The sequence below is a fragment of the Cololabis saira genome, chromosome 21 (genome assembly GCF_033807715.1).
Source record: "Cololabis saira isolate AMF1-May2022 chromosome 21, fColSai1.1, whole genome shotgun sequence".
Taxonomy (NCBI): Eukaryota; Metazoa; Chordata; class Actinopteri; order Beloniformes; family Belonidae; genus Cololabis; species Cololabis saira.
Window position 1 is genome coordinate 33,944,594 of NC_084607.1, and position 9,393 is coordinate 33,953,986.

Genomic DNA, 9,393 nt, shown 5'->3' on the forward strand with positions numbered 1-9,393 from the left:
AAGGGGGGGGCTGGATGAAGGGATGATGATCAAGTGGCTGAGACAGGTCTGGAAATTCGGACTGGCGCAGCTGAATTAGCGGAGCTCCTGTCGGATACAACCCGGTACCAGATCCCCGACATGCGCGTGTGTGTGAGCGGGACCAGCGCGGGGGGGCGGACCGGGACCCGGGACCCGGGACCCGGGACCCGGTCCAGCGCGGGGGAGCGGACGGGGAGCGGACCCGGTCCAGTGCGGGGGGGGGGGGCGGAGCGGGACGCGGGACCAGCGCGGGGGAGCGGGACCCGGGACCGCCGCGGTCGGGATCCGCAGCACAACGGGGTATGAAAATTGTATTTACTCTTGTGCTTGCTTGCCACGCTGATGGACAGAAACTGCCGGCTATGGTGATTTTTAAAAGAAAAGCGTTGCCGAGACTTTTCCAGCCAGAGTGAAATGAAAAGGGCTGGATGGATGAAGAGATGATCGAGTGGCTGAGACAGGTTTATGTGCGGCGACCCGGTGGTTTCTTTAAATTCTTTAATGCGGAAACAGAATATGAACCTTTGAAGGGTTTGATTGATGTGAAAAGTGAAATAAAATATCAAACTAAGTTTTGCTCCTGCTCTATTTTTAAATAAGCACTCTTGTGTGTGTGTTCTGCAGCGTGTGTGTGCAGCTCCGTCTCTGTGGACGGCGCCTTTTGGGTCGGTGCGCCGTATGTGTGTTTTAAAACCAAAAATGACACACAAAACTGAGGGTCCGCCTTTTCACACGGTGCGCCATATGGTCGTGAAAATATGGTAGTTGAGGCCACCATGAGAATGTTAAAAGGAGAAGTATGGGCGCGTGATTTGCGGATGTAGTTGAAGCCACCATGAGAACGACCAGGTGATTTCATGAATCACCATCGCTGTTGATCTGTGACTCTATGCGTGCCCATCTCACAGTCGATGTGGAAAAAGAAGTGAAACAAATTAACGCTGCGCTTGCTGTTTTTCTGGGAGGTGTCAGGACTCAGCCCGTCGGGCTTCATCCGCAGCCTGATCGCGCTGAGACCAGGATAACTGTTAGAGAGTATGGTTACTGTTATATATAGATTTTTTTAATAAATAACAGTAACCATACTCTCTAGCGTAGCCAGGACACACGAGCTGTTGGCAGTCCCTCTATTTAACTCCCATAAACAAATGAACTAATGCGCAGCAGCTGAGTGTTCAGAGCGTCAGAGCGCGCCCAGCTCGTGCCCGTCGCCGAGTGCGCAGCTCTGATCTGTTCTCCTGGTCTCAGCGCGATCGGGCTGCGGATGAAGCCCGGCGGGCTGAGTCCTGACAGGAGGTCTGACAAAGGAACTCCAACCGCTGGACGTTGGTGTGAAGCGGCCGTTCAAAGTGAGGCTGCGAGCGACATGGGAGCGATGGATCAGCGATGGAAACCAGTTTCACAAACAGTGGAATGCAGCACCGGGCAAGTTACGCCACAGTCTGCGGATGGATTGTAGATGCGTGGGCTAACGTGTCTGCTGGCACTGTTTTGAGCTTTCGCAAAAGCCAGCATCATTTCCGAGGGGCCGCACGGCACGGAAAGTGACTCTGACAGCGAAGAAAGTGGAACTGGCATATTTGATTTAGCGCAGCTGTGAGTATGAGGACTTCGATGGGTTTGATTAATGCAATAATGATTGTATTAAAGACTTAAATAAAGCACAATCAAACTCAGTTTTGCTCCCGCTCTATTTTTAGATATGCACACTTGTATGCTTGTGTGTGTGTTGTTGTAAGGCGGCGCGCCATATGTGTGTGTAGACGGCGCCTTTTCGTACGGTGCACCGTATTTGTGTGTTAAATACACTAATGGCACACATCATTGATACTGTGCCTTTTCATACGGAGTGCCGTATGGTCGTGAAAATACGGTAAATTTGACTTTTCACCAGTTTATGTTTCATTGTTCTGCGTCTAGAAAGACATTTAAATAAGAAAGTTCTTTGTTTACCTGCTGGATTTCAGTTTCCTGCTCACTGCAAACTCACAACAAGACATCCATGTCAGAATATTAGAAAAAGAGTCACACAGTAGTGTGTTTTTCATGTGGTTTTTATCACCATATGTACTATTCATGCTGGATTTAAATTACCTCTGGACCTGTAATAATTCTAAAATGACACCATGACATCTGTATTTCATTCAGCTTATTCACACTAGATACTGTAAGTGAAGTCTGTGTTGTACTTCCCTCATTCTGTTGAACAATTCCCTTTATTTAACACTACATTTCAATAATGAGTCAAAAGCAACTGAGCAGACACTAAAGCATTAGATTTCAGTGATTACCATGTCACATTCTGAAAAGGGACCAAATTAAGAAAAAAGCGTTATTGGCATACAGTATGTTTTAAGTTGCTATGCTAACTTTAAACTTAATGGTAAATGTAATCAGAGCTTCCGTTGAAGCTCTATATGTTCTTTGAGTTTGAATAAAGATTTTAAAAAAGCTGTTTTTTTGTGGGGGTTCTTTTTTTTACTTCATCATGCGGCCACATGTGTCCTCTTGTTATTCTTCTGATCTGGATTATAACTGGTACTACTATTACTATAACCGGTACTACTGGTACTACAAGTGCTATTATAACTGGTACTATAAGTGCTATTATAACTGGTAGTATAAATGGTACTACTGGTACTATAACTGGTTCTACTGGTTCTATAACTGGTACTAATGGTACTATAACTGGTACTAATGGTACTATAACTGGTACTACAGCTGGTACTATAACTGGTACTTCAACTGGTACTTCTAGTACTATAACTGGTACTACTACTGGTACTGTAACTGGTACTACATCTGGTACTATAACGGGTACTACTGGTACTATAACTGGTACTATAAATGGTACTACAGCTGGTACTACTGGTACCACAACTGGTACTACAATTGGTGCTATAACTGGTACTATAACTGGTACTACTGGTACTATAACTGGTACTTTTATCTTTTATGGTGTGGTCTGCTGCAGCAGCATCACAGCAGCAGAGAGGAACAGACTGGAGAAGGTGGTGAGGAAAGTGGGCTCTGTCCTCTACTGTAGTAGTAGTACTAGCTCTGTCCTGTACTGTAGTAGTAGTACTAGATCTGTCCTGTACTGTAGTAGTAGTACTAGCTCTGTACTGTGCTGTAGTAGTAGTACTAGCTCTGTCCTGGGCTGTAGTAGTATTACTTGCTCTGTACTGTAGTAGTAGTACTTGCTCTGTCCTGTGCTGTAGTAGTAGTACTAGCTCTGTCCTGTACTGTAGTAGTATTACTTGCTCTGTACTGTAGTAGTAGTACTTGCTCTGTCCTGTGCTGTAGTAGTAGTACTAGCTCTGTCCTGGGCTGTAGTAGTATTACTTGCTCTGTACTGTAGTAGTAGTACTAGCTCTGTCCTGTACTTTAATAATAATAATAATAATAATAATAATAATAAGCTTTATTTGTATAGCACCTTTCCAAACACAGTTACAAGGTGCTTTTACAAAGCAGAATTAAAAGGCAGAATCCAATAAAATGACAAAAATATAAAAACATAAGAGCATAGAAATACAATAAAACATTAGAAAATAGTAACATTGGATATTATAGAGTACATTATTAGATGTTAAGTAAAAGCACATTTAAAAAAGTGTGTTTTTAAAAGAGATTTAAAAATGGACAGAGATGTGGCTCGCCTGATTTCCTCCGGCAGGTCATTCCAGAGCGACGGGGCCCTGATAGCAAAGGCCCGGTCGCCCTTAGTTTTTAGTCGAGATCTAGGAATCTCTAATAGGGACCCGCCGGAGGATCTCAGGCTACACCTTGGCTCGTATGGGACTAAGCAGTCTTTGATGTACTCAGGGGCCAGTCCCATCCGTGCCTTAAAAGTGATCATTAAAATCTTAAAATCAATTCTAAAACGCACAGGTAGCCAGTGTAATGAAGCTAAAATCGGGGTTATGTGTACTCTTTTATTTGAATTTGTGAGGAGTCTGGCAGCAGAATTTTGGATAAGCTGAAGTCTGGAGAGATTATGTTTACTTAGGCAGGAGTAGAGTGAGTTACAGTAATCAAAACGGGATGTGATGAATGCATGAATGACAATTTCCAGGTTCTTGGGAGACAGAAAGGACCGGATTTTGGAGATTCTGCGTAGTTGAATGAAACAAGACTGGACAGTTGCTTTAACATGCTGATTAAAGTTGAGATTACTGTCGAAGATGATACCAAGATTTCTGCAGCTGGGGGTAATACTGGTGGAGAATAAGCCAAGTTGTGGTGAGATGTGATTGTGTGTGGTGTCTGGGCCTATGATAATGACTTCGGATTTGTCCGGGTTCAATTGAAGGAAGTTATTAGACAGCCAGGTTTGTACTTCATTTAGGCATACTTTGAGAGTGTGTAGTTGATGGTTGATGGTAGGGTCGAAAGAGAAATAAAGCTGTGTGTCATCTGCGTAAAAATGGAAACTAATATTGTGTCTGCGGATTATGTGACCTAGAGGTAACATGTAGAGTGAGAAGAGCAGCGGGCCAAGGACTGACCCCTGAGGTACTCCACAAGACAGAGATGCTGTGGAAGATCTGCAGTCACCAATAGCAACATTAAAAGTCCTATTGTGGAGATATGAGTAAAACCAGTCTAAAACAATGCCAGAGAAGCCAACCCAGTTCTTGAGACGTTCCAATAAAATCAGGTGATCTACGGTATCAAAAGCTGCAGTGAGATCTAAAAGGATTAAAATAGATGAATGGCCAGTCAGCTGCTAAATGGAGATCATTGAGCACTTGTGCAGTCTCTGTGCTATGGCCCGTTCTAAAGCCAGACTGGAATTTTTCAAATAGGCCATTTCCGGTCATAAATGAGATCACCTGTTCTGCAACAATTTTTTCTAGTAGTAGTAGTAGTAGTAGCAGCAGCGGCAGCAGCGGCAGTAGTAGCGGCAGTAGTAGTAGCAGTAGCAGCAGTAGTAGCAGTAGTGGCGGTAATAGCAGTAGTAGTAGTAGTGGCAGTAGTAGTAGCAGTAATAGCAGTAGTAGTAGTAGTAGTGGCAGTAGTAGTAGTAGTAGTAGTAGTAGTAGTAGTAGTAGCGGCAGTAGTAGTAGTAGCAGAAGCAGTAATAGCAGTAGTAGTAGTGGCAGTAGTAGTAGCAGTAGTAGTAGTAGTAGCAGTAGTAGCAGTAATAGTAGTAGTAGCAGTAGTAGCAGTAATAGTAGTAGTAGTAGTAGCAGTAGTACTAGTAGCAGTAATAGTAGTAGTAGTAGCAGTAGTAGTAGTAGTAGAGTTGCACAAATCATCAGTCAAAAGAAGAAAAACGCTATTGCCAGACCACAAACAGCCACTGGGTGGAGCCAAAGCGCTCTCCTCCTGCTCCCGTGGCTGCTAAACACAGCTAACTTTTGGCCCTTTTCGACTAGTACCTACTCTGCACGCTTCTACTCACCACGCCCCCGTCTTGTGCTTCTCCATTAGGGGCCGAGACGGGTAAAGGCTGGCCGAGTAGGTACTTTTTCTGTACCTATTCTGCAGAGGTTCTAAGCGTGCTGAGTCGGCCTGTATCTGACGTCATCACACTACAGGCCACCGATTGGTCGGGGGGCCGTCAGACGTTTGAATCAGGAAGCGGGATATCAGCGCGAGAGCGACTCATGAAACAAACAAAGGGGTTGCACAATCGAGTACGTCACAGCAGCTTCGCTCCAACCCGCCCACTTCTCACCTGGGTGTCGAAAAACAAACGAGGACAAAGCGGGTGGATGCGGTACGAGTCCCGCGTGACGTAGCGTCCCGAGTCCCGGCACGCTGAGTAGGTACTAGTGGATAAGCGCCATTAGATTTATGCTGGGCATGTTCCCATCGGCTTCCATGAGCAGGGCATATGTTCTTTGTTAAAGCAGCACAATGTAACTTTCAGCTTTTGTTGAGTTTGGCGGCTCCTTTGGACAAAAGTGCTTTACCAGAAAGAACACTACGTTTCCCATGACCATCAGCGAGTACTGACGGAAAGATCCTGTCCCCGTCGCGTGCATTTGTTTTGATAATGAATGAAATAAGACAGGACAGACTTTCAAAACTACTTTTCTGTTTTCAGCGGTCGTTTGCAGGATGGATAGCGAAGAGGTAATGTATCTATTTTTGGCTAAACAATATAATATGACCAAGTTGAAAATCACTTGGTTTTATAAGTGAAGTCACTGTTTCAGCGAGATAATGCGCCCTACAAACTCATACGCTCTGCACCTTTTTCCTGTCACGTTTTTTAGAGGGATTTGCAGATCAGCCCTGCACAATTTTACAGTTCTCAGGAAAAATAGTAGAAATGTTCTATACATTTTCTTTGCATTGCATTCTTTCCTCTAGTGCTGTAATTCTATTCAATTGTATTATTATTTTATAAAGCTTCCTCATTGCCAATTACACAATTTTATGATCACTATTATTATTCTGTCTGTTGTTGATATTGTCAGTAATTTTAGAATTACCAAAACCCAAGACGAATGTGAAAAGATTCTAATTTTGATTCTTATTGAACATAGAACTCTACATTTACATTTGTATCATAAAAATTCTGTCTCTTGTTTTATCCCCATAAATCCCCATCGGTCAGACATCCCTCCTCGTCTTTCATCTCACTCCAGCAAGTGAGTCTCGACTGTTCGTCTCGACTGCGAATCGGGAAGGAGGGGGAAGTGACGTATGCCATAAAGCAGTCAAAGCAGTAAAAATGTGTAGTTTTTTAGTGTGGCAGGGTTCCTACCATGCACCTCAAAGTTACATAGTGCCAGTGGAGGTGATACAGACCCCTCAGACCATGACAGAGGTTCATTAAACCTGTTGGAAGTTGATGTACCATCACAATGACTCTGGAAATGTTATATTAAGGTGGAAAAGTTACATAGTGCTGCTTTAAAATAGCCATTTGTGTATATTTTAATAACACAACTTACTGAAGGCTATGCTTCTGGATTTTAGTCATTCGTCAAATAAACAACTTAATGGTGTTAGGGTAGCTGCGTGTCATAATAAGCTTTACTTATTCATAATGTAAACTAATTTTGCAGATGTAGCTGTGTTTTAGCATAATAACAGGGTGGAGGCTGCTCCTCCACCCTGCCACAGCATATTTACTCCGAAAGATGTGAGATGTATGCCATTTATTCAGGATTTTTTTTTCTGCACAAAACTAATCTAAGCCGCCTCCAGCTGCCTCTGGTTCATCAAACTTATATTTGACTTAAAAGATGATCGGGCAGGCCATTAAGTGATCCGTTGGTTTCTGAGGAGCGGTTGTAAAGTACAGCAGCAGCTTGACTCCAAACGTTTAGATGTGTGGATCCTGTCAGGAAGTCACCAATCACTGGAGGCATTGATAGATTTATTGGTAATGGCTGCTCAAACAGTGCATTTCCCCAGCAGGAGGCACTTTAGTGAAAAAAGGGAAGGAGGACAGAGAGAAACTGGATGGACCACAACACACTTGTTAACAGACTGGATTGACCGCTGACATGGAGACAACCAAATTCATAGAGGCAGACTAAGTGTTAGCTGGCTAAGGACTTTCAAGAACCAAGACCCCAGTTGAAAAAGAAGAGGAATCTGAAGGAGATGTATATAAACGAGGGAAAAGAAAAAAACAGGGAGATGTAGTCAAAGCAGAAGTACACGGACGCAGAATCGCCCAGAGCTGTGCAAAACGTTATGAAACGCAAGAAGAAGGAACTGCAGCAAAAAAGACATTGAGGGGCTGCAGGTAGTCCATTTCATCCCAGCGAAAGGGTTTGGTGGAAACTGCCCCATCAGCATCAGTTTGATTATGATGCTGATGCACTGGAGGCGGAGCCGCAGGAGACACTTCAGGGAGGACTGAAGTCTCACAGAACCTACAGCTCCTGCAACCTCCGAGCTCAAATGGACACTCTCCACCCGTAGATGGACCAGGAGAAAGGTGTCCCACAGCAAGATTTAGATGAAACAGAAAAGTATTTACAGGTGCAACTGGAAAAAATGTGAGGAACTGAGCCAGGAGAAGCTGTCCACTCCTGAGGTCCAGCCTGATCCTGATGCCACGGCGTTGGTCCAGTCCTCCAACACGGTCTTCAATTCCTCAGTTGTCTGTGGAGGATGGTCTGAGGCGATAGATTTCACATACACGACGGCTCTGATGGGGGGGCTTTCTTTATGTACCACATCAGTACGACTATCTCTGCAGACGCCAGCGAGCAGCTCACTGCTCCTCAACCCGTATTCATGAACACACCGGCACATAGGCTGTCGTTTTTTTTTTTGCCGGGGCGGGGGGGCAGTACAGAGCAACAGGCCGGGACTCGAACCTGCCTGCACGAGGATTACAGCCTCTACAAATGGCGCCCGCTAAACCCACTGAGCTATACAGGGCCCCACGGCGTCTGTTTTGAAGGTAGGCAGTGGCGAAACTACCATATATGCAGACAATGCGACTGCATAGGGGCCCGCACGTGTCCAGGGCCCGCACGCGGAGGACCTGGGGACGTGCGGGCCCTGGACTTTTTTTTTTTTTTTTTTTTTGAGGTGTGTGTGTTTACATCAATGTTATGGGCTGGTTATAAAGATATATCTATTTTAAATAAATATTTTAATTTATAGATGATCTCGGATGATGCCGGTGTAGTGCGCATGTGTAACCCATATTTGCGTAGAGGAAGAGTTGGCGAGTGAGGAGAGGAAAGGAGTGAAGGCGGATTTATGGTTCCGCGTTACACCAACGCAGATCTTACGGCATAGAGTACGTGGCGACGCGCACCATACGGTGCGCGTCGCCGCGTACTCTATGCCGTCGATTTAACGCGGAACAATAATTCAGGCTTGAGAGTTGAACTGTTGTCAGGAATTAATTAATGACTTTGCCCAGCGGAAGGCCCGGAAAGTCAAACTGTAATGGTAAGTAATGACCCATTATTATTAATATTTGTTATAGTGATAGTGTATCACTAGTTTGTTTGTGTTTATGCGTGTTTATGATGTTTTTATTTGTGGTGTGCCGCTGTGCCACCAAATTTCAATCTGTGCGCTGTGTGGGTTTATTCTCAGCTGTTTGCACTGCCGGTGTTCTGTCGCACACCGGTGCACTGTGTGCGTTTATGCTGTTGGTTATATGTGCTTTTTGTTGTGTTTATGCGCTATGATTGTTTTTATGTGGTGTTCTGCCGTGTCACCAAATTGCAATGTGCTTGTGTTATTGATGTGGATTTTTTTTTTAAACATATCTATCTGCGCTGTGGTTGTGTTAAGAGTTAAAGCTGTCAGTAGTGCCCGTTGTCATTTGAATGGTGATGCATCTGCTGTGAGATTGCGTCAATCACAGCGTGTCTGTTTTGCATTGTGATGGGCAGGGCCCGGTTTAATGATCTTGCATCGGGGCCCGGTGCT